The sequence below is a fragment of the Symphalangus syndactylus genome, chromosome 13 (assembly GCF_028878055.3).
Source record: "Symphalangus syndactylus isolate Jambi chromosome 13, NHGRI_mSymSyn1-v2.1_pri, whole genome shotgun sequence".
In the NCBI taxonomy this organism is placed as follows: Eukaryota; Metazoa; Chordata; class Mammalia; order Primates; family Hylobatidae; genus Symphalangus; species Symphalangus syndactylus.
Genome location: NC_072435.2, coordinates 25890243 through 25915095, shown reverse-complemented (window position 1 = coordinate 25915095; position 24853 = coordinate 25890243). Strand labels below are relative to the sequence as shown.

Sequence of the window (24853 nt, the reverse complement as noted above, 5' to 3'; positions counted from 1 at the left end):
CTGGGAAATTCCCAGGAGCTGAGCACAGGGTTGATCCTCACCCTCCGGAGTGTAGGGGGAATAGAAAAGGAGAGGATTTCTACTCTGTTCTGTGGGACGACAGCATCAAATTGCATGTTCCGCCCAGGCAGGGCTTTGCATTTCACATTCTAGTTCGCTTCCCCTCCCAGACAATTCCAGGGCTTTTAAATTAAAATACTAAAATTAACTTTAATTGCAGGAACTATCTTAGGTCCAATCACTGTCCCCTACTTTGACCCTCTCATAGAGATCCCAGGTCCCAGACTGCTTGGCTGCTGGTCACTGATATGGTCTTTCCTCAAAAACCTGGAGAACAGAAGCGCCCAGAGACAGGCTGAAGGCAGCGCAGACCCCGCCCCTCACCGTCAGACCCCGCCCCTCACCGCCCCACCCTCTCTTCTCCCGGGCCTCGCCCATCCCTGGCCTCAGCTGCGCGCGGTTTCCGGGAAACCCGGAAGTGAATCCTGCGGAGTTTCCTGAAGACCCGGAAGCCGACTGCGTGGGGAGCCGGTCTTGCAGCAGCGGGTGAGTTTCCCTTTGTCTTGATTAGATCCGCTTCCAGCGTTTCTGTACCTGGTGTTGGCGGAGGGGTTCCCTCCACCCTAGGTAAATTAACACGTCGCCAAGAAATTCGGAGGTTAAAATCGCTCGGAGGCTGCTGGTCCTGTCCTGAGCTCTCTGCCTTTGGGCCACGTAGACGCTTTTCGTCCTGTTTACCTGCTTAAAACTCTTTGCTGACCACTCCTTCGGTCCCGCTTCATGTGAAAGCCCTCACCCATGAGGTGTATTCATGCCCGGTGGGTCCTCCAAGCCTCGACCTTCTGGTCCCTTGGAGCTCAGTCCCGCAGTCTCGATGCATCAGCGCCGTGTCCTCTGCCCGGCCCTGGGATTTTGGAAACCCCACCCCTCTCCTAATCCACCCCCAACCTTGTCCTCCCTGGGCTGGGCCTTTCTGTTCCCCAGGTTTCCCTTTCACAACCCGCGCTCCTTACCCCGCATTGAGGGAGGTGACGGGGCCTGGCTTTTGACACTCAGTGTTTTTCCGATCTAAATTGCACCCGCTGGAAAATGTGCTCTTCCAGAGGAAAGACGATTTATTTATTCTTTCTTCCTCTGAAACTCAACACAATAGTAAACACAGAACCCAGAATACTTCACCTGTGGTCACCGAATGTGTGGGGATTTCTCCCCACTAACAAGCAGTTCTCTATCAGACACCAACTCGGTGTCCCATAATTTACCTCATTTCTGACAGCTGTACCTGGAGTAAGCATCAGATTCCACAGATTAAAGGCTCAGTCCACAAAACTTCTCCACTTCAGATGTCAGTTACAAGTCCCAGATTGGAACCTGAACTTCTAAGCTACTGGGTATAAATTGAGGATTCCCATGACCCAGTCTTCAGTATTTATTAATTTGTCAGAGTAGCTCACAGAACTCAGAAACGTTTTAGTTGAGTTTACTCATTTGTTTTAAAGGATATTACAAAGGTTGCAGATAGACAGGTGGAATAGCAGTTCTAGAAAATTAATTGAATGCAGGAGAGGATTTGGGAACCATGGTGTTTATCTGGTCAGTCAGAAGTAGAGGTGAAAGCTACTACTTGTGTACAGCTTCTAAGGTGAAGGGTAGTCTTGTGGGACTGAGCTTTTCATCTATGGGATCTGACACTATCTCCTTGCAGATAGTGTAAGAATTGACTTAAATTTTAGGATTCCCAGGTGGAAGTCTGCAAGGAACTCGTCAGTGTAGGGAAACCACACATTTTCTTGACCAGAAGTAAAGTATTCTGTGTTGAGCATGAGAGCAATAAAAACAGTTCGGTTTTTTCCTGTGTCAGTGAAGGGAAGATATTTCTAACAGGCTCACTCACCTGTCTCAAGCCCCATGCTTTCTACTCAGTATTGACTGGGAAGGATCTGTCCCTGCTCTGTGTTTTAATTTTCTTGATATCATCTTCATCTCTTACCATTTTTCTCTGCCGATGTATCCTGACTCACTGTTTTCTGAATGTGGGAGTGACCCACGGCTTAGTCCTCCAACCACTTTTCCTCTCTGCCCACATCTACTGCCTTTCTTTTCTCTTTTTTTTTTTTTTGAGATGGAGTTTTGCTCTTGTTGTCCAGGCTGGATTGCAATGGTGCAATCTGGGCTCACCGCAACCTCCGCCTGCCAGGTTCAAACGATTCTCCTGCCTCAACCTCCCGAGTAGCTGGGATTATAGGCATGTGCTACCACACCCAGCTACATTTGTTTTTTTAGTAGAGACGGATTCTCCATGTTGGTCAGGCTGGTCTCAAACTCCTGACCTTGTGATCCACCCATCTCGGCCTCCCAAAGTGCTGGGATTACAGGCGTGAGCCACCACGCCCAGCCACTGCCTTTCTTTATCATTTCATCTCATGGTTTTAAACCCCACCTTTATGTCTCCATCCCTTGTAGACCTCTCTCCTAATTTCTAGAATTCTGTGTCCAGGTGTCTCCTCAACTCTCTTCTGGGACATCCAACAGGCATCTCCATATTTACGTGTCCACTGGTGACTTCCTGAGTTCTCCGATGTACGCTCCCCCGCAGTCCTGCCCATCTCAGATAAGGGTGACCCCATACTTCTGGGAGCTTAGGTGAACATATTGGCATATATTTAAAATCTAGGACATAGTTCCTTGTTTGAAAGTGTTTTAATGAATAATATAAAGAAAAAAATTGCATGATTGCTTAAAATGGGTGAGGAACTAGCATTTTCAAAATTCTTTTGAGGTGAGGGAGAAAAATTTTTAAAGGCCTCCGCCCTATCTGATCTGCGCCCCCAGTCTCTGACCTCACCTCCTGCCTGTGTCGGCCTTGCTCCCTCTGCTGCAGCTACACAGACGTCATTCCTTTTCCTGGAGCTGAGGTTGCTCCTGTCTCAGGGCCTTCACCTGGGCTGTCCCTCTGCCTAGGACTCTCTAGCCCCTCAGTTGCAGGTGACAAACATCCTTCCTTTTCTAGGCCTGGGTTTGATATCACCTTCTCAGTGAAGGTTTATGTGACCCTTCCCCTGTCACACCCTCACCTGCTCTGGCCCATATTGCCTCCCCTAGATGTTTCTTTCTGCTCCTTTGCTGTCTACTGTCTGGATCCTGGTGACAAAAAGGACCCAAGGGGAGAGCAGAGCCAGAAGGTAGGGGTTGTTTTGGGCTTGCTCCCTCTGAGTTTAGCTCAACCCTGGCTTCACATTAGAATGCTGAGACATTTTGCAAATATATCTCTTGTGCCTGCTTTCCAGAGGTTCCCATGCACATAGGTTCAAGCACAGTGTCCCACCTGATTCTAATCTGTATTCATCATTGAACATCAGGGTGCTGTGTCTTCCATTTCTGAAGGCTGAGATCAGCCTGTGATCCACAGAGAGGGGAGAGGCTGTGCTCTGCACGGGGTTTGGTCAGGCCAGATCTGTGCCCTGAAGGGGAGCTCAGTCCAGCCCAGCACCCCACTGCTGCAGCGTGTATGTGGGCTTTTCCAGGAGGGGAGTAAGCTTTGAAGAACTCAAAAACTGACTTGTTCTTCCTGTAAGACATTCTGGTCTGCATCATCCCTGGTGCTGTGGGCAGCGGAGGGCCATCTTTCCACAGGTTGAGGTCTTTCCTGTGTGTGTGGTTGTGGCACAGGGAGGAGGTTTGTTGATTTTGAGCAATAACAGCATATTTTGAACACTCAGGATTAACTTGTTTTTTAAAAAGTTTTCTTTTTATTTCAGGATTAGCTTCTAAAGTCTCTTTCATCTCTCCTAAGGAAGAAGCCTAGAAGAAGAAGAAGAGGAAAGAAAAGGAGTCAGGAATGGCTCTTAGGTACAGTGATATTCTCAGTGGACTGTTCTGTGTCTCCTTCCTTTCTGAAATGCCACGTGTGGTGTTACGATGTATATTGGTTTCCATCGACGGTTCCTGGCTTATAACCTCCGTAGCCCTTGTTACAATCTTTTGTTGTAATGTTGGACGTGTTAAGCCTCAGGGGCAGGCCTCTGACCTTCTTTTGCCTTCCTTTCACTCTGATGTTCCCCAGCCTTTCTGATTGTGGTCTTAAGACCCTCCTCTGAGAGCTTCTCACCCTGTACTCTGGGGGGAAGAATGTTGATGTCATGAAACTTCCATAAAAACCCAAAAGGGCAAAGTTCGGTGAGCTTCTGGATGGCTGAACATGTGGAGGTTCTTGGAGGTGGTAAGCCAAGGGGGGGCATGGAAGCCCTGCACCCCTTCCTCCATACCTTGGTGTAGGTGCCTCTTCATCTGTATCCTTTGCAGTATCCTTTATAATAAACTGGTAAAGGTAAGTAAGTGCTTCCCTGAGTTCTGTGAGCCAATCTAGCAAATTAATTGAACACAAAGAGGGGGTCGTGTGAACCCCAGTTTGAAGCTGGGTGGTCATAAGTTCTGAAGGCCTGGACTTGCAACTGGTGTGTGTGGAGGCAGTCTTGGAGACTGAGCCATCAACTCATGGGATCTGACACTATCTCCAGTCTTAATGTGCACAGTAGACAGTGTTGGAATTAAATTGGAAGATACCCAGCTAGTGTCTGCTGCCTGGTGTGTGGGGAAAGTACCCGCATACATTTAGTCACAGAGGTCTTCTTCTATGTTGATGATTGCTGTGGTGTGAGGGTAGACGAAAAGCATGATTTGAGGAGAGCTTTTCCCTGTACACATCAGGCATTGGAGAAGTCAGTCTTCTCTGAGTCTGAAGCATCCTGCCTCACCCATGTCTTCCCTCAGTCCCTCTGATGTCACTTAAATTCCATCTCACAGTGACCGGTGGTGTGGAATTTGTGAAGAGGCTCCATTGGGAAGGGCTTATACCCAGACATGGATGGAGACGGGGTGTGGGCCCCATGGTGTCACTGCTCTCGGGCAGCAGGGATTGAAGGATTGTTTAAGGGCCAGGTCTGGATGCACTGCCAGCTCTGTAGACCGGATTATGGAAGCTGCACGTGGAAGTCTTAATGTGCACAACTGCCTGATAAAATTTGGAAGAAGAGATTAGGAAGAGGAAATGTTTTCTGCCTGATTTTATACTCCATTTGTAGTAAATATTTAACAGCAAGAGATTCTTTAAACCATTCTAAGTACATCCGTCCTATGGAGATTGTGGTATTCCTGCAGAGACTCTTGTGAAACAGGTGTTTCAGGTGAAAATGGGAAGACTTGGGTAATACTTCTTCTAGGATGGGGCATTTCCTATTTTCTTAGATCTTGCAAGGTTCTCCTGTTATCCCGAGCTGCAGGGGTACCTCTCCCACCAAGAACATGTGAAATTTCCCCCTCATTAAAAAAAAAAAACAAAAAACTTGCTACTATGTTTATATATATATATTTTGAAAATCTGGGAAAAATGACAACCCTCTATATTTTCATTTTTCAATTTATTGTCAGTCAGGTTTTATTATTTTGGGGACATGTATATATAAAACAAATTTTCATGCTTTGCTCAATTTTCTTTCCATGTATTTTAGTATCTGTTTTAATTCCTGTGGTTTTTATTCCTTACATATGCCCTGATATCTTTTATTTTAGGTTACACATTTTTTAATTGTAAGACAAATCTTTCATTTATACCTTCTGATTTTTGTTGTGCCTTTGTTTGTTTCATCTTGATTTGGAAGGCCTTGCATGATTATTAAGTACTAAGTTTCATTTAGGAATAAAGTTTTGTTTAAAATTTTGTTTACATTTGTGTTTAATTTGAACTTTTGTGTATATCATAAGTATTTTATTTGATTTGTTGTAAAATTTCAGATGTTTGTCATAAGAGGTTCTTACATATTTGGCAAACCCCTCCATTTTGTTTTTCTTTTCAAAATTATGATGGTTCTCCTTTCACAGGGCACAGTCATTAAAAACTCATATATTTCTTTTGTGTTTGAATGGCTGTGGATTCCTAGTCAGAGAGGTCTTTGTGTCACCACATCTGCTAATAAGAATTGGGTTTTCTGGTCCATGATGCTGTCTTTGTTATGTCTTTTAGTAAAGTTTATTTGCCTCTTTATAGTTCAGTAATGTTAAGTATGTTCACATTACTGTGCAACATATCTAGAAGTTTTTCATCTGCAAAACTGAAACTGTATACCCAGAATACACTACATCCCTTCTCACCTCACTATAGCCTCTGTCAACCCATTTTTCTATGTTGTGTTTATATGCATTCAACTACTTTAGTATCCCATGGGAGTGGAATCACATAGTATTTGTCCTTTTGTGACTGTCTTATTTTCCCTAGTGTAATATCCTCAAGGTTCATCCATGTTGTAGCATATGACAGGATTTTCTCCTTTTATAAAGCTGAATAATATTCCATTGCATGTGTATAATACATTTTCTTTATCCATTCATCTGTAGATGGCATGTTGGTTTTTCCATCTTCTTGGCTATTGTATATAATGCTGTGATGAGCAGGGATTTGCAAATATCTCTTTGAGGGCCTGCTTTCAAGTCTTTAATGTGTATGTACACACACACACACACACATATATACTACCATATGATCCAGCAGTCTCACTTCTGGGTATGAGTGCGTATATATAGATGTGTGTGTGTGTGTGTGTATATATGTGTATATATATGTGTGTATATACATGTGTGTATATATATGTGTGTATATATATGTGTATATATATTTTGAGACGTGTGTGTATATATATATATTTTGAGACGTGTGTGTGTGTGTGTATATGTATATATATATATATATATATATATATAATTTTTTTTTTTTTTTTTTTTTTTTTGAGATGGAGTCTTACTCTGTCACCAGGCTGGAGTGCAGTGGTGCAATCTTGGCTCACTGCAACCTCTGCCTCCTAGGTTCAAGTGATTATCCTGCCTCAGCCTTCCAAGTACTACAGGTGCATGCCACCACACCCAGCTCATTTTTGTATTTTTATTAGAGACAGGGTTTCACCATGTTGGCCAGGATAGTCTCAATCTCTTGACCTCGTGATCCACCTGCCTCAGCTTCCCAAAATGCTGGGATTACAGGCATAGCCACCATGCCTGGCCAGATGTATATTTTTAAATATGTACGTGTGTGTGTATATACACACACACAAATATATATACGTGTGTGTACGTGTGTGTATGTATATAGATGTATAAAATATCTACACACACCCATGCCCAGAAGTGGGATTGCTGGATTATATGGTAGTTCTGTTTTTAATATTTTGAGGAACCCCCTTACTAATCTCAGTAATGGGTATACCATTTTACATTCCCACCAACTGTCCACAAGTGTTCCAGTTTCTCAGCATCCTCTCCAACAGTTTTTTTTTTATTGATGATGGCCATCCTAATGGGTGTGAGGTGATACCTCATTGTAATGTTGATTTGCATTTGTCTTATGATTGGTGGTGATGAGCATCTTATCACGTGCTTGTTGGCCATATTGTCATCTTCTTTAGAATAATGTCTATTGAGTTCCTTTGCCCATTCATTAATTGGGTTATTTATTTTTGGTGTTGAGTTGTAGAAGTTACTTGATAATCTGTTAATGCCTATCAGATATATGATTTGCAACTCTTCTCCCATTCGGTAGGTTGGCCTTTTCCTTCTTTTGATTGATTCCTTTGAAATGCAAAAGCTTTTAAGTTGGATGTAGATCCTTTAGTGTTTTGCTTTTCTTGCTTGTGCTTTTGGTATTATATCTAAGAAATCCTTTCCAAAACCAATGTCATGAAGTTTCCTTCTATTCCTAGTTTGTTACATGTATTAATCCGGAAATGGTGTTGAATTGTTCCTAATGTTTTTTTGCATCAATTGAGATGATGGCATGGTTTTTGTCCTAAATTATATTAATAGTACTGATAGAGTTTTTGTTGGGGACCAGCTTCAACACCACCCATTTTTTCTTTTTTAAAACCACCATTGCTATCATGGCTTGTTCGTGGTGTCTGGTCTCTCTCCAGAGGCGTCTTCCCCATCTGCAGACTAAAAGCAAACAGCATAAACAGATACACATTAAAGCAAAATTTGCAATAGTTGATCCTCCAATGGTCTTAATCCATTTAAGAGGATTTACATTTGAAAGTCCATCAGCAGCTCCAGCTAGGATGTCAGTTCCAGGCAGGAGAGTTGAATGAGCCTGAGACACTTCAAAAACCTGTTCCTTTAATTTGGCTCTCTCCAAGTTAAATTTCCATCCCTTCCTTCCAGATGATGTCTAACTTTTTCCCAATGATGTTCAGTAGCATTATATGAATGGGGAGTTATGCAGAAATCAGAAGTATTTCCAATCACATTACATTTGCAATCGATGCTCTAAGCTCATTATACAATGTCCCATCCATATAACAGTCTGTCTAAGATCATTGAGTTGCCAATTTTTGGTCTATTTGAGTCTGAGAGTTCCACAATTTTGAGGAATTATTTTGCCAATTATTTACATATTCTGCAGTTTGAACAGAGGAATGTAAAGCAATTCCAGCAGCCACAGCGGTAGCTGTGCTATAAGGGTAAAAATAAATCTTTTTGTTCTGGTAAACACTCCCCTTAACATTTCTGTGATGATATGAATGGAAGGAGAGGCTTCCCAAGGTCTATTGAGGGAAACTGGTATCCAAACTCCTCTGGCCCTTACCAGCAACACAGATGTTTTCACACAAAACATGGAATCAATACAGGTGAAAAGGCAACAGTTTTGACAATTAATAGTTTGAGAATTAGGTCAAATATGAATATTTCTGACCGTCAACATGAAAGGAGGCTTGACACAACTCTGAATGGGTACCGTTCGGTCGGAATAAGACTGATACACAAACAAATTGAAGTGTCTCACCTTCTCCATCAAGATATTTTCCTTCCAAACCCGAATATGAGATTGGGCCATCATTAACTTCCATAGTTCAGGATGTTCGGGGCCTATTATTAGATTAATTATTTTTGGATGTGGTCCAGCCATACCAAAATCGGTCCAAATTATGGGAAAATAACCACACTTTTCAGTGTAAGTAGTGTCATCTCTTTGATAGTATAGATCCTGTTTTAGTTTTGTCTTGCATCTATCATTCTGATTGGTACAATTAACTGCAAAAGTCTCCTTAGGGGACCAATCAGTGATGATTCCATAGGAATTATTTTGCAGTAGCACACCGTGATCAGCAGTGCAATCTTTCCAAATCAATATTTCTAAATCCTTTGACCATTGTTGAGATCGTTGGCACCTCTGTTTTCTGGTCTTAAATTGTTCCAGTTGGACTGAACTCTGTGAATGAGCCAGGCTCTATCCAGAAAATAAATGATAGGATACTGGTCTTTGATTATGACCTGGAGTCTTAACTAGCCAATGTTGTTGATAGCCTTTTAGGCAACCGATAGCTGGCCCTATGCAAAGAGGGGGGACTGATAATCCATGGACACATTTGTTAACATTCCTTCCTCTGGGTGAGAGGGCCCACAAGTGTCTGTAGGCTCAGGCATCCAAACACTATTATTAACATAAACCTCAACCGGGGGTTCCAACAAAGTGACAGACCTAATTAAAGGTGGGAATGGGACATATGCCTAATAGGTATAATTTTGGTCTGCTGTAGCCACAGGGAGACTTACCGCCATAGCAGTTACCGCAATCATAGCCACCATGAGGTTACTCGAGTTTAGTGGTTTTTGTTGTGCCTTCAGGTTTTCCTCTGCAAGCTGGGTCAGCCTCTTGATCTGTCCCCAAGTCGGTGGGCTCGCTTGACGGGTTTTGTTTGTCTTCATCTGGTCAGCTGAAATGTTCATTCCAGCCATCAGGTGTGCTGGGGGGTCGAGATCTTGGTTCCAAAATCCTTTTCTTTGGAATTTTGCTCATGGTAGAGTTTAAGATGTTTTGTAGGTACCCAAACTGGAAGCTGGTTTTCTCCTGGGGAAACCCTCTTCCCCATGTTATAACTCTCCCTCTTTCCGAGGTCTTTGTTTTAAAGTCCTTCCACCACACAGGTTTTCCTTCATGAACGTTTATCTTCTGTCCTGTTAAATGCTGCTCAGCCGCTGTAGTAACCTGATCCTGGCAGATGTTCAAAAAATTTAAGGTAACAAGAGCCAATTGTAATTGCATGTGAGGGGTGGAATAGTCCCTATCTCCCCCTATTTCCTGTTTATGTAATTGCATTTTTAAGGTTTGATTGACTCCCTCAACAATCACTTGCCCTTGAGAATTATAGGGGATACTTGTACTGTGTTTAATGCTCCACTACAGTAGCCTGTCCATTGTCTGTTTTTAATTTTTTTGGAATTCCCATGACAGCAAAACAGGAAAGCAAGTGTCTTTTTATATGTGCTGCAGTCTCACTGGTTTGGCAAGTAGCCCATATAAAATGAGAATATGTATCTCTGGTTACATGCACATAAGAAAGTTTGCCAAATGTAGGAACGTGGGTGACGTCCATTTGCCAGATCATGTTAGGTGCCAACCTTTGAGGCTTAACACCAGTTCCTTGATGTGGTAATTGCCTGGCACTGAGGACAATGCTGTATAATGTCCTTGGCCTGTTTCCACATAATTTGATATTTGTTTTTAAGTCCTGCTGCATTAAGGTGTGTTAATGGGTCGAAATTTTGGGCATCAGTAAGTGAGGGGGAAACCAACAAGTCAGCTTGTTTGTTAGCCTTAGTCAAGGGACCTGGAAGATTGGTATGTGCTCGGACATGAGTTATATAGAAAGGAAATTCTCAAGCATGCACAGCTGCTTGTACAGAGTTGAGCAATTGATAAAGGTGTTCATCAATAATTATTTAATTAAGGCAGTTTTAATATGCAGAGTAGCTTGCACAACATAAGCTGAATCTGAAACAATATTAACTGGCTGATTAAAATCTTCTAATACTGTAATACCACCTGTAATTTAGCTCTCTGGGCTGAGGAAAAGTTAGTATGGATAACTTTATCACAAGGTCCCACATATGCCATTTTCCCAGTACTGGAGCCATCAGTAAAAATAGTCACAGCTTCTTCCAAAGGGGTATCCTGAGTAATTTTTGGAAGAATCCATGTAGTTAATTTTAAGAACTGGAAAGTTTTATTTTTAGGATAATGATTATCAATACATCCAACAAATTCTGCTAAATTAACTTGCCATGTTACTGAGTTAATAATTCCTGTTTAACTTGATTTTTATTCATTGGAACTATAATTTTATTGGGCTCAGTGCCACAAAGTTTAACAATTCATATACAAGCCTGTTTAGTTAAAATTGCCATCTGATCTAAATATACTGTAAGTGTTTTTATGGTATTATGTTGCAAAAAGGACCATTCAACTAAATCATCATTTTGAATAATAATCCCCATTAGGGAGTGCAAAGTAGGGAACACAATGAATTGTAGAGGCAAGTCTGAGTCAATTCTGCTGGCTTGGGCTTGCTGAATTTTTTCTTCAATTACTCTTAACTTTTTCATGGCCTCGGGTGTTAGTCCCGTTTTACTGTGTAAGTGGGAATCTCCCCTCAATATTGAGAAGAGATTAGACATAGCATAAGTAGGAATTCCTAAGGTGGACTGAGTACAATAAATACCTCCTAACAATTTTTGAAAATCATTTAAGGTTTTCAAAGAATTTTTTCTAATTTGAACCTTTTGAGGCTTAATGGTTCTATCCTGTACTTGCATCCCCAAATACTGAAAAGGAGTTGTTTTTTCAATTTTTTCAGGTGCTATAAGCAATCCAGCATTTGTAATTGCCTTTTGTAAAGATGAATAACATTGAATAAGTTGGTCTCTATTTTTTGCTGCACATAGTATATCATCCATATAATGGATGATGTAACAATCTGGAAATTGATCTCTAACAGGCTGGATACCTCTGCCCACAAAAGTTTGACAAATTGTGTGACTGTTTAACATATCCTGGGGTAAAACCTTCCAATGGTATCTGGCTGCAGGTTCTTTGTTATTAACAGCAAGATGGTAAAGGCAAATTTTTCAAAATCTGCCTCTGCTAAAGGAAGTGTAAAAAAGCAGTCTTTTAAAATCTATAATAATAAGCAGCCGGTCTTTAGGGATCATGGTGGGGGATGGGAGCCCGGGTTGTAAAGCTCCCATCGGTTGAATTACAGCTTTGAACCCTCACAAGTCAGCATGCGCCATCTGCCGGGCTTTTTCTTAATTACAAATATTGGGGAATTCCAAGGAGAGAAAGTGGGTGAAACATGTCCTTTTTCTAGTAGTTCTTTAACTATTTCGTGAAATGCCCCCAACTATTCCTTATGGAGCGGCCACTGTTTGACCCAGACAGTAGTAAACTGCAGGGTGAGCCTGAATTGCCCCCTCCCCATAATGAACTGCGGGGCAGGCAATAATTGGCATGGTGAGCTGAGTCTCGGGCTCCCTCCCCCAGCACTCACTCGGTTGAGGAGGAGGTGGCCATTTCAGGCATTCCTCTGGAGGAGTCGTGGGCTGAACAATTTTCTGAGTAGGTTTTGGGAGACTGGCAGGGATTGGCATAAATCACCTCTGGACTCTCCTTTTGGCTAGTACTTGGTAGAGGCGGTTCAGAGTTCTGATTATCAAACTCCTCTCTCTCCTCCTCTGACTCAGCCTCATCGTCTGTCTGAAAAGACTCCAGTGCTGCATGCACCAGTGACCAAACTGACCAAACAGGCAAAGGAATTTCCTTTCCTTCTCTCTGTGCTCTTTTAAGGTCCTTTCCAACTCTTTCCCAGTCTTTCAATTCCAAAGTTTCCTGCTTAGGGAACCAAGGACAAAACTGTTCCACAGCATGAAACAAATCCATAAGATTTTCCTTATCAACTTTTACCCCACTACGCTTCAAGAGTTGCTTTAGCAAGCTCAAGTACGTGGCGTACTTATATTCAGTTTGTCCCATTTGTGTCCCTGGCTTTTTCTGAGTGCCTCGCTCACCTGGCGAGCTTAAAAACTTTTTCATCCTCAGGAGTCCTCCATCCGTCAGCCCCGCGTTTCACACACTTGAGCATTCCTTTACCAGATTCTCTTGGGCCCCACGGTTGGGAGCCAAGATGTTGGGGACCAGCCTCAACACCACCCATAGGGTACCCGAAGTCCGATGGTGACAAAGGAATGAGAAGAGACAAGTTAAGAGTGCATAAAGGTGGTGGCCAGGGGGCCAGATTCAAGGTAGGAGGCTGCAAAAGTCCCCGATCTCTGGTCTCCACATTATTTATTGAGTACAATCACTTAGATCTAAGAAGCAGATGTTGAGGGGTGAAACGGTGAAAGGGAGGTGATGTGTCATACACCTAATCTATAGCAGTGGTGGTTTAGGTAAATTTTCTTAGTGCTGAAGCAGCATAAACTTTACTACTGATTTATTCTTTAACTTACCGGAGAGCAGCTGTGGGGAGTGGGCTTAACTAGGAGCCAGCAAGTCTGGCCACATTCCAGTGCTTCAAAGGGTGTCTTTCTCCTTGAACACAGTGTTTACAGATAAGAGAGCAGGTCTTGCTCAGAGCATGGGAACATGATGGCTATTAGGCTTTCCTCCTCAGAGGCCTCTTGTGGCTTTCTGCAACTTATTGTCCCATATTTTTATGGCCAGTTTATACAGGCACCCCGTAAGCCCTTTTCCCAACAGTTTTCTCTATTTTTTAAATGTTCGTACCATTTTTTACTAGCTTAAAATAGAAAAATGTTGATGAACTAAATGTTGATGAACAGTTGATACATTTCATTGTTCCATACATGCTGAAATAGACACGAACAAAAATGGTGATTTTTAAGAAGTTGTTGAAAAACTCATTGGTAGACAACTGTTATATAAGTTAATTTAATCGTGTGTATATATATGTCTACACGAGTGCATGGATGAGAAAGTCCATGGCTCTTATCAAACACTCATCATAATTTAATCAATGTTTTATATTTAACACTTGAAATTATCTCTACAGTAGTTTCCATGGCCTTAAATTTTTCCTACACTGTCACATTGAGTTAAATAATAGTAAGCATAGTACTGTAGTATGTGTTTGCATGTGTGTATATATAATATGTGCATATATAATGAATATATAACCTTTCATGAAGTTCCATGTTGTTATCCTTGAACTCATTTCACGTTTTCCCAGGCAACCCTCTCTCGATTTACTTTTTATTTTTTTTTTTGAGACACAGTCTCACTCTGTTGCCCAGGCTGGAGTGCAGTAGCACAATCTTGGCTCACTACAACCTCTGCCTCCCGGGTTCAAGTGATTCTTCTGCCTCAGCCTTCCAAATAGCTGGGATTATAGGTGCATGACACCATGCCTGGTTAATTTTTGTATTTTTAGTTGAGACGGGGTTTTTTCCATGTTGGCCAGGTTGGTCTCAAACTCTTGACCTTAAGTGATCCACTGTCCTCAGCCTCCCAAAATGCTGACTGTGATTACAGGCATGAACCACTGCACCTCATCTACTTTTGTAGATCATATCTGTTAGTAACTTGTTGAACCTGGGAGGCAGAGGTTGTGGTGAGCCGAGATCGCGCCACTGCACTCCAGCCTGGGCAACAAGAGTGAAGCACTATCTCAAAAAAATAAATAAATTAATTAATTAAAAATTTAGCTGAGCATGGTGGCACAAACTTGTAGTCCCACCTGCTTGGGAGGCTGAGGTGGGAGGATCACTTGAGGGCAGTCAGTTGAGACTGCAGTGAGCATGATCAAACCACTGCATTCCAGCCTGTGGGAAAGAGAGTGAGACCCCAACTCTTGAAAAAAAAAAAAAAAAAGAAGGAAAGAAAACAAACTAAAAAATACTGATGAAAGAAATCAAATACACTCAAATGGAGACATATACAGTGTCAATTTATTGGAAGACTTAGCATAGAAACTATGAAATTAACCAAATTGATACACAACATTAATACATTTCCTATCAAGGCATTTTGTAGATACTAACAAGATTATCCAAAAAATTATGTAGAAAGGCAAAAAAAAAAAAGAAAAGAGAAAAAACTAGAATGCCTAAAACATCTAGAAAAAAACAGAATGTTGGAATCATTTCATGTGATTTCAAGTCTTCTAATATAGTATAAGTATTTCCTTCTTTTTTCATGTTTACAGTAAACCTAGTTTATACCTGCCATGGTCTTATGTGCATACTCATGTATATTTTTTTCTCCAAATAACAGCCTTATTTATGTGCCCCCTAAACCTTTCACTACAGTAGTGACAAAGGGAAGAAATGCGTCAAATACAGAATGTAGACGGCAACATATGGAAAAGGAAAAAAAAATTTTTTTAATTATATACAAAAATAAAAAATAATTTTATTACAATTGAAAAAGAACGTTTTGCTTAATACCATAATCGAAAATGACATTTCCGTAGCTTTTGGGAAAATGCTTTTCTAGTAGAATCATATTTATTATGTAACAATTATATAATGATAAATTATATTATGTAGTAAACACTTCACAATAATTTTGAACTGCTATGAAAGATATCTTAGGCAATTTTACTAAGCAGTATTTCACAAGCATTTTCAACAGTCATATTGTGCAGTGGGACCTATGTGTCCAGCCACAAGAGGAATGTAATAAGCTATTACCATGAAGAAAATTGAAGTCTCTCCTAACCAAGTCTGGAGTTTCAAGAGTAAACATTCAGTGTTATCCTAAAGAGTTAGACTTCATTTTGTGATGTCTGAATAATGTGATGGTTAATATTAGGTGTCAACATGAGTGAATTGAGGGATATCTAGATGGCTGATAAAGTGTTGTTTCTGGGTGTGTCTGGGAGGGTGTTGCCAGAGGAGATTGACATTTGAGTGAGTGGACTGGGAGAGGAAGACCCACCCTCAATGTGAGTGGGCACCATCCAATTGGCTGCCATTGTGGCTAGAACAAAGCAGGTGGAAGAAGGTGGGATAACCTTGCTTACTGAGTCTTCTTGCTGTCTTTCTTCTTCCCATGCTGGATGCTTGTTTATGCTTCTCCTGCTCTTGGACATCAGACTTTAGGTTCTTCAGCCTTTGGACTCTGGGACTTGAACCAGCAGCTTCCTGGGATCTCTCGAGCCTTTGGTCAGAGACTGAAGGTTGCATTGTTGGCTTCCTTGGTTTTGAGGTTTTCAGACTTGGACTGAGCCACTAACACCTTCTGTCTTCTCCAGTTTGCATACAGCCTATCATGGGACCTTTGCCTTGTAATTGTGTGAGCCAGTTCTCCCTAATAAACTCCCTTTTATATATACATGTATCTCATTTGTTCTGTACCTATAGAGAACCCTGACTAATACAGACTTAGGTACCTGGAGCGGTTCTAGAGAAACAGAATTTTTTTTTTTTTTTTGATAGGGTCTCACTCTTTTGGCCAGGCTGGAGTGCAGTGATGCAACCTTGGCTCACTGCAACTTTCACCTCCCAGGTTCAAGTAATCCTCCTGCCTCAGCTCCCCAAGCAGCTGAGACTACAGGTGTGCACCACCATAGCTGGCTAATTTTTGCATTTTTTGTACTGGTGGAGTTTTGCCATGCTTCCCAGGCTGATCTCAAACTCCCGAGCTTAAACAATCCACCTGTCTTGGCCTCCCAAAGTACTGGGAATACAGGTGTGAGCCACTGTGTCCAGCCTAGAGGAACAAAATTTTAAGGATGAATTTCCTTAGTTGGTTTAGGGGCTTCTGGAGTTGGCTCTCTAATCTTAATTACAACTAAAAATGCTAAGGACTCTACTTCTAATAGTACAGAGAACACTGATAGTCCTTGGTATGCATTGTTTAGAGACTTGTGCAAAATAAATGTATTTGATACTCATGATTCAGTGCTCCTGAGAGGCAAGGAGTTTAGTGACTTTATACATGATACTTTTCAACATTTCTGGAGAACCAAAGAATATAATGAAGTTGCTTTCTTAAGTTCCCTGGTAAAAAATGATGAAAGAAATGGATAAGCTCAGAGACGATACCTCCCAGATCTAGAAGATATCATACTTAGCCTCAAAGCTTCTAAGGGTACCCTGCGTGGGACTCTTTTGTAGACAAAAGGCTGAAATTGCCAAAAATGAGACACAAGCTCTTATGTGAGTGGATGACCTACAATAATTGGTGCACACTCAGCCTCACCAGGTGTCTATAAAGTGAGGGCATTGATTGGGAAAGATTGGGACCATGTAACAACATGGGGGTGTATGGGAGGATCCTGATGAAGCTGGGAACACTGAGCTCTTAAACCCTGATGAGCCCTTTTTGCGAGAGAAAACGGCCTCCCTACCCCTCATGGTGGCAACATCTTCTTTCCCACCCAGGCTGCTTTCAGCCTTTGTACCTTTTTTCTGAGGAGATTCACCATGCATTGCCTGAGGAAACAACGGTGGCCTCCTCTGAGGCAGATGTGAGGCAAGGCAATGCTGATTCTTCTCAGGATGCACCCCCACCACCCTTCTTTGCCTCTAGACCTGTAACTAGACTCAAGTCCCAGTGGCTCCTAGAGGTGATGTGACCCATGAGGAGATGCACTGCACTCCAAAAGAACTGCTTGAGTTTTCTAACTTACATAAGCAGAAATCCAGGGAACCAGTATGGGAGTGGATGTTAAGGGTGTGAGATAATGGTGGTAGGAACATAAAATTGGATCAGGCCAAATTTATTAATATGGGCTCAATAAGCCTGGGAATTTGCATTTAGTGTTGCAGCTCAGTGAGTTAGAAAATGTTCTAATAGTTTGCTTGGTTAGCTGAAACATGGATTGAAGTCTGGCTCACCATGAGTGAGCTGGAAGTGCCTGATCTCCCTTGGTTTAATGTAGAGGAAGAGATCCAAAGGCTTAGGGAGATTGGAATGCTAGCATGGGTTTGCCATTTTAGAACTTACTCATCCCAACTTGGAGGGCCCAGAAGACATCACCTTCACCAATACCTTGCAAAATAGATTTGTGAGGAGAACACAAGCTTCCTTGAGAAGCTCTGTGATTGCTCTTTGTATGCCAGATCTTACAGTGGGAACCACAGCCACCCAATTGGAAGACTTAAATGCAATGGGAATAATTAGATCTTGATGTTGCAGGGGCCAAGTGACAGTTCTCAATCTTTAAAGGCAAGGTGGGTGTAGTTACTGTAACAAACATCAGAGACAAAGCAGCAATCAGAATAGTCTGACTCATTTAGAGCCCTGGCATTGGTTAATTAATCATGGTGTTCCTAGCAGTGAAATTGATAGGAAGCCTATTACAGTCTTTTATAAATACATCTCTGCCCATTGCAACCTCCGCCTCCCAGGTTCAAGCGATTTTTGTGCCTCTCAGGTAGCTGGGATTACATGCATGCACTACCACGTACAACTAATTTTTGTATTTTGAGTAAAGATATGGTTTTGTCATGATGGCCAGGCTGGTCTCCAACTCCTGGCCTCAAATGATCCACCTGCCTTGGCCTCCCAAAGAGGCGATTACAGGCATGAGCCACTGTGCTCAGGCTGGAAGCCTATGTTCTTACTTGATTTGTATAAACAGAAAACTTCCAGGTCAAGTGGACAAAAGTCAAATTTGAATTATAAAAACAGAGAATCACAGCCCCTCAATCAATTTCCATACTTGAACCAGTTTACAGACCCAGAACCCTTTGAATGAAGGAGAGGGTGTGTCCCCTTGAGGAAGGACCCTACTACACTACTGAAAATGTATACTGTTAATCTTTCTCCTATCCTTCCCCAAGGAGACCTCTGGCCTTTTACAAGGGTAACCATGTGTTGAGAAAAGAGGAATAATCAGAGTTTGCAGGGACTACTGGACAATGCCTCTGAACTGACGTTGATTCCAAGGGACCCAAAACATTATTGTAGCCCTCCAGTTAGTCTTATGGAGGTCAGGTAATTAAAGGAGTTTAGCTCAGGCCCAACTCACTATGGGTCCAGTGGGTCCCTGGACTCATCCTGTGGTCACTTCCCCAGTACCAGAATGCATAATTGAAATAGACCTACTTAGCAGCTGGCAGAATCCCCACATTGGTTCCCTGACCTCTGGGGTGAGGGCCATTATGGTAGAAAAGGCCAAATTAAAGCCATTAGAGCTCCCTCTATTTAGGAAAATAGCAAGTCAAAAAACAAAACTGCATACGTGGAAGGACTGCAGAGATTAATTTCACCATAAAGGACTTAAAAGATGCTGAGGTGGTGATCCCAGCCACATCCCCATTCAACCTTCCTATTTCACCTATGCAGAAGACAGATGGATCTTGGAGAATGACTGGATTATCATAAACTTAACCAAATGGTGACTCCAATTGCAGATACTCTACCAAATGTGGTTTCATTGTTTGAGCACATGCACACATCTCCTGGTACCTGGTATGCAGCTGTTGACTGGGCAGATGCATTCTCCTCCACCGTGTCCATGAGACGCACAAGAAGCAATTTGCTTTCAGCTGGTAAGGCCAGCTCAGGGGTATATCAACTCCGGTAGGGGTATGTCCTACCTCAGGGGTATATCAACTCTCTGGCTCTACGTCATAATCTTGTTCACAGAGATCTTGATTGCTTTCACCTTTCACAGGATATCATACTGGTCCATTACATTGATGACATTATGCTGATTTGACCTAGTGAATGAGAAGTAGCAACCACTCTGGATTTATTGGTGAGACACTTGCATATCAGGCAATGGGGAAAAAAATCTGACTGAAATTCAGGGGCTCCTGCCTTGGTGAAATTTCCAGGGGGTCCTTTGGTTTGGGGCCTGTCAATATATTCCTTCTAAGGTAAAGGATAAGTTGTTGGATTTGGACCCTCTACAAACAAGAGAGAGACACAACACCTAGTGGTCCTATTTGGATTCTGGAGACAGCAAAATTCTCATTTGTGTATTACTCTGGTTCATTTATTAAGCGACCTGAAAGGCTGATAATTTTGAGTGGGGCCTAGAACAGGAGAAGGCTCTGTAACAGGTCCAGGATACGGTGTGAGCTGCTCTGCCACTTGGGCTGTATGACCCAGCAAATCCAATGGTACTTGAGGTGTCAGTAGCAGATAGGGATGCTATTCGGAGCCTTTAGCAGGGCCCCATAAGTGAATCAGAGCAGAGGCCTCTCAAATTTTGGAGCAAGGCCTATCATGTTGTATAGAACTCTCCTTTTGAGAGACAGCTTTTGGGCTGCTACTGGGCCTTGGTAGAAACTGAATGTTTGACCATGGGTCACCATGTTGCCATGTGATCTGAACTACTTATCATAAACTGGATGCTTTCTGACACATCTAGCCATAAAACTGGGCATGCACAGCAGCATTCCATCATCAAATGGAAGTGGTATATACGTGATCAGGCTTCAGCCGGTCCTAAAGGCACAAGTACGTTACATGAAGAAATTGCCAGATGTGGCCAGGTGCAGTGGCTCACACCTGTAATCCCAGTATCTTGGGAGGCCAAGGCAGGCAGATCACCTGAGGTTGGGAGTTCAAGACCAGCCTGACCAACATGGAGGAACCCTGTCTCTACTAAAAAAATACAAAATTAGCCGGCCGTGGTGGTGCATGCCTGTAATCCCAGCTACTCGTGAGGCTGAGGCGGGAGAATCGCTTGAACCCAGGAGGCAGAAGTTGCGGTGAGCCGAGATCACACAATCGCACTCCAGCCTGAGCAACAAGAGCGAAACTGTGTCTCAGAAAATAAATAAATAAAAGAGGGCCAGATGCCTATGGTCCCCACTCCTGCCACCCTACCTTCTCTCTGCCAGCCTGCACCAGTGGCCTCACTGGGAGTTCTCTATGATTAGTTGACAGAAGAGAAGACTAGAGCCTGGTTTATAGATGGATCACCCAAAAGTGGACAGGTGCAGCAATACAGTGCCTTTCTGGGACATCTCTGAAGGACACTGGTGAAGGGAAATTTTCCTAGTGGGCAGAACTTTGAGCAGTGCATCTGGTTGTGCACTTTGCTTAGAAGGAGAAATGGCCAGATGTGTGATTGTATATTGATTCATGGGCTGTAGCCAGTGGTTTGGCTGGATGGTCAGGGATTTGGAAGGAGCATGATTGGAAAATTGGTGACAAAGCTGGGGAAGGGGGATGGGGATAGACCTCTCTGAGTGGTCCAAAACTGAAGATATATGTGTCTCATGTGAATGCTCACCAAAGGGTGGCTGCAAGAGAGGATTTTAATAATGAAGTGGTAGGATGACCCATTCTGCGGACACCACTAAGCCTCTTTTCCCAGCCACCTGTCATTGCCAACAGATTCATAAACAAAGTGGCCATGGTAGCAGGGATAGAGGTGACACAGTTACACATGGGTTCAGTGACATGGTCCTCCACTCACCAAGGCTTACCTGGCTACAGCCACTGCTGAGTGCCTAATCTGCCAGCAGTAAAAAAAAAACATGAGCCCTTGGTAGGGCAACATTTCTTGGGGTGATCAGCCAGTTACCTGGATTGTTCCATCATGAAAAGGGCAGCAGGTTGTCCTTACAGGAATAGACACTAACTCCAGATATGGATTTGCCTTTCCTGCCTGCAGTGTTTCTGCCAAGACTACCATCCATGGACTCACAGTATACCTTATCCACTGCCATGATATTCCACACAGCATTGCCTCTTACCAAGGAACTCACTTCACAGTCAAGAAGTGTGGCAGTCAACTCATGCTCATGGTATTCACTGGTCTTACGATGTTCTCCATTATCCTGAAGCAGCTGCCTTGATAGAATGGTGAAATGACCTTTTGAAGTCACAATTACAGTGCCAGCTAGGTGACAATACTTTGCAGGACTGAGGCAAAGTTCCAGGGTCTCACTCTGTTGCCCAGGCTGGAGTGCACTGGTGCAGTCTTGACTCACTGCAACCTGTTTCTCCCAGGCTCAAGTGATTCCCTCACCTCAGCCTCCTGAGTAGTTGGAATTACAGGTGTGTGCCATCATGTCCAACTAATTGTTGTATTTTTTGTAGAGACAGGGTTTTGCCATGTTGCCCAGGCTGCTCTCGAACTCCTGAGCTCAAAAGATCCACCCTCTTCCCAAAGTGCTGGGATTACAGGCATGAGCCACAGTGTACAGTCTCCTCCTTGTTTTGTTAAGAATGTTGGCCCAGTGTGGTGGCTGATGCCTGTAATCCCAGCACTTTGGGAGGCCAAGGCGGGCTGATCATGAGGTCAGGAGTTAGAGACCAGCCTGGCCAACATGTTGAAATCTCATCTCTGCTAAAAATACAAAAGTTAGCTGGGCATGATGGTGCGTGCCTGTAATCCCAGCTATTGGGGAGGCTGAGGCAGGAAAATGGCTTGAACTCAGGGAAGTGGAGGTTGCAGTGAGCTGAGATTATGCCACTGCACTCCAGCTTGGGTGACAGAGCAAGACTCCATCTCAAAAAAAAAAAAAGTTTGGGCATATATACATATATCTATACTAAGAAAATGCCTTTGTTTTATTTCCTGTCTTATTTGTCATGTAACATAAGATTTTTTTTTCACTTCATATCAGCATTTAAATGTTGTTTTGTGTAATAGTATTTAGGTTAAGGATTAGTGCATTTTTGGTTGTATGAAGCTTAGGCATAATTATGACATTATTGTCTATATTTGGAGATTATGATTTAAGGAAATGTGTATGGGTGCCAAGTTGATGAGGGGTAGACTTGTGGTTAATCTTGGTTGTCAGTTTGATTAGATTGAGGGATGCCTAGATGGTTCATAAAGTATTGTTTCCGGATATGTCAGTGAGTGTATTGCTAGAGGAGATTGACATTGGAGTCAGTAAACTGGGAGAGGAAGACCCACCCTCAGTGTGGGTGGGCACCATCCAGTTGACTGCCAGACAGCTAGAACAGAACAGGGCAAAAGGTAGTATAAATTGGCTTGCTAGGGCTTTTGGCTCTTTCTTGTTTCTATGCTGGACACTTGCTTACGCTCCTCCTGCCCTTGGAAATCAGACTCCAGGTTCTTTGGCCTCTGGACTCTGAGGCTTGCACTACTGGCTTCCCAAGGGCTTCCAGGCTTTTAGCCATAGACCGAAAGCCTGATATGGTTGGATCTCTGTCCCTACTCAAAACTCACGTTGAGCATAAATCAGAAACGTAGCAGTGTTTTCTAGTACGTCTTTCTTTGTTCTTACTATCAACTACTAATTTTCTTGATGTCTTCCTTGGTATTTTCATGTAAAATAAATGCTGCACAAATTACTCAATGAAAAAAAAAAAACTCATGTTGAACTGTAATCCCCAGTGCTGAAAGTGGGGCCTGGTGGGAGGTGATTTGATCATGGAGGCCATTTCACATGGTTTAACACCATCCTCCACTTTGTGCTACCATTGCAATAGTGAGTTCTTGTGAGATCTGGTTGTTTAAACATGTGTGGCACCTACCCCCACCCACTTCCTCATGTTCTGGCCATGTGAAGCGCCTGCTCTTACTTCAACTTTCTTCATGATTGTAAGTTTCCTAAGGCCTCCCTAAAAGTCAAAAAGATGCTGGCATTATGCTTCTGGCACACCCTGGGGAATTGTGAGCCAATTAAACCTCTTTTCTGTATAAATTACCCAGCCTTAGATATTTCTTTATAGCAATGTGAGAATGGACTAATACAAGGCTGTACTACTGTTGGCTTCCCTGGTTTGGAGACTTTTGGATTTTAACTGAGCAACTACTGGCTTTTCTCTTCCCTGGTTTGCAGAGAGCCTATTGTGGAACTTAACTTTACAATTATATGAGCCAGTTCTCCCTAATAAACTCCGTTTTATGTATACATAGATCCTATTAGTTCTGTTTCTCAGTAGAACCTTAATACGATTACTAACACATTTTACACTTCTGCACTCCTTCTTTGTATTCTGCCCATCTTGTCAAGCTGATAACAAAGCCTGAGTACTCCTCCTTTTGCACCAGCTGGAAGTTCAAACCACAAGTGTGTACTCCAACCGCATCCCTATCCTTTAACTATCATGGTACCCCAAGCCAGTCACCTATCCCAGTTCTCTGAAGTTGCATTTGGACCAGCTAGGGAAGTCTACCCTGCTTTTCCCATAAAGCCTCATTATGTAATAAACATTTTCAGGCCGCTTGAGTGTATGGCATCTTCATTATCAATATCCAAACCAAACCCCAGGTGGACTTTAGACAAGTTCTGGTACAGTGGTCAAAAGTTAAAATTACCAAAAAAAAGGTATGAGGGTGAATATATGAAATTTCTAGTCAGTCTGCCAAAGGAAAACAATACTCATTTTATGTGTTCATTCTTTTTTTTTTTTTTACCATGGATAAACAAAGTCATTTAATTATGATAAAGACTTTAATAATGATAAAGAGGAAAATTCCTCAAAAGAACAATATTTCTACACATGCATGTGCTTGATTAAAGATCTCCAAAATACATGAAGCAAAACTTAAAAAACTACCAGGAGAAATAAACAAATACACAATTCTGGTTAATAATTTTTAGAACAAAGAGGAAGGAGAACAGCAAAGATATAGAAGACTTGAACAACAATATCAATCAAGTAGACCTGAGAATGTTCCACACAATATTATCAGAATATATAATCTTTTCAAGTGCATAAAAACACGTACTAAATTAAACTATATTCTGGACAATAAACAAATCCTAATAAATCTGAAATGATTCCTGTCATACAAACAAATGTTCCCAGCAAATAGCAAAAAGATGTCTTGAAAATCCGCCAAATTGTCAGACCATAAGTAGCACTCTTCTAAATAATGCACAGATCAAAGAAAAAACTGAAAGGGAAATTAGAAAGTATTTTGAACTAAATGAAACTGAAACCGTAATTTATTAAAATGTGTGTGATGTCACTAAAGCAGGACTTAGGTGGACAAATTATAGCACATATTCCCCAAATTAGAAAATTTGTGGAAAAAGATTTCAAAGCAATAATTTTAGCTTTCCACTTTAAGAAAAAAATTTTTTTGTTTTTGTTTTTTTGGTTTTTTTTATTATTATACTT

The 24853-nt window shown here is 42.1% G+C and overlaps 1 long non-coding RNA gene across 2 annotated transcripts; it reads left to right on the top strand.

Moving 5' to 3' along the window:
* The first annotated feature begins 489 nt into the window (after positions 1-489).
* On the top strand, positions 490-16174 carry LOC134732263 (uncharacterized). Of its 2 annotated transcripts, none has more exons than XR_010115245.1 (3): positions 490-546; positions 3794-3849; positions 15933-16174. It is a non-coding gene; the product is annotated as an uncharacterized lncRNA (long non-coding RNA). The 2 variants fall into 2 exon arrangements; XR_010115244.1 differs by having other exon boundaries at positions 519-546; positions 3759-3849.
* Positions 16175-24853: the final 8679 nt, after the last annotated feature.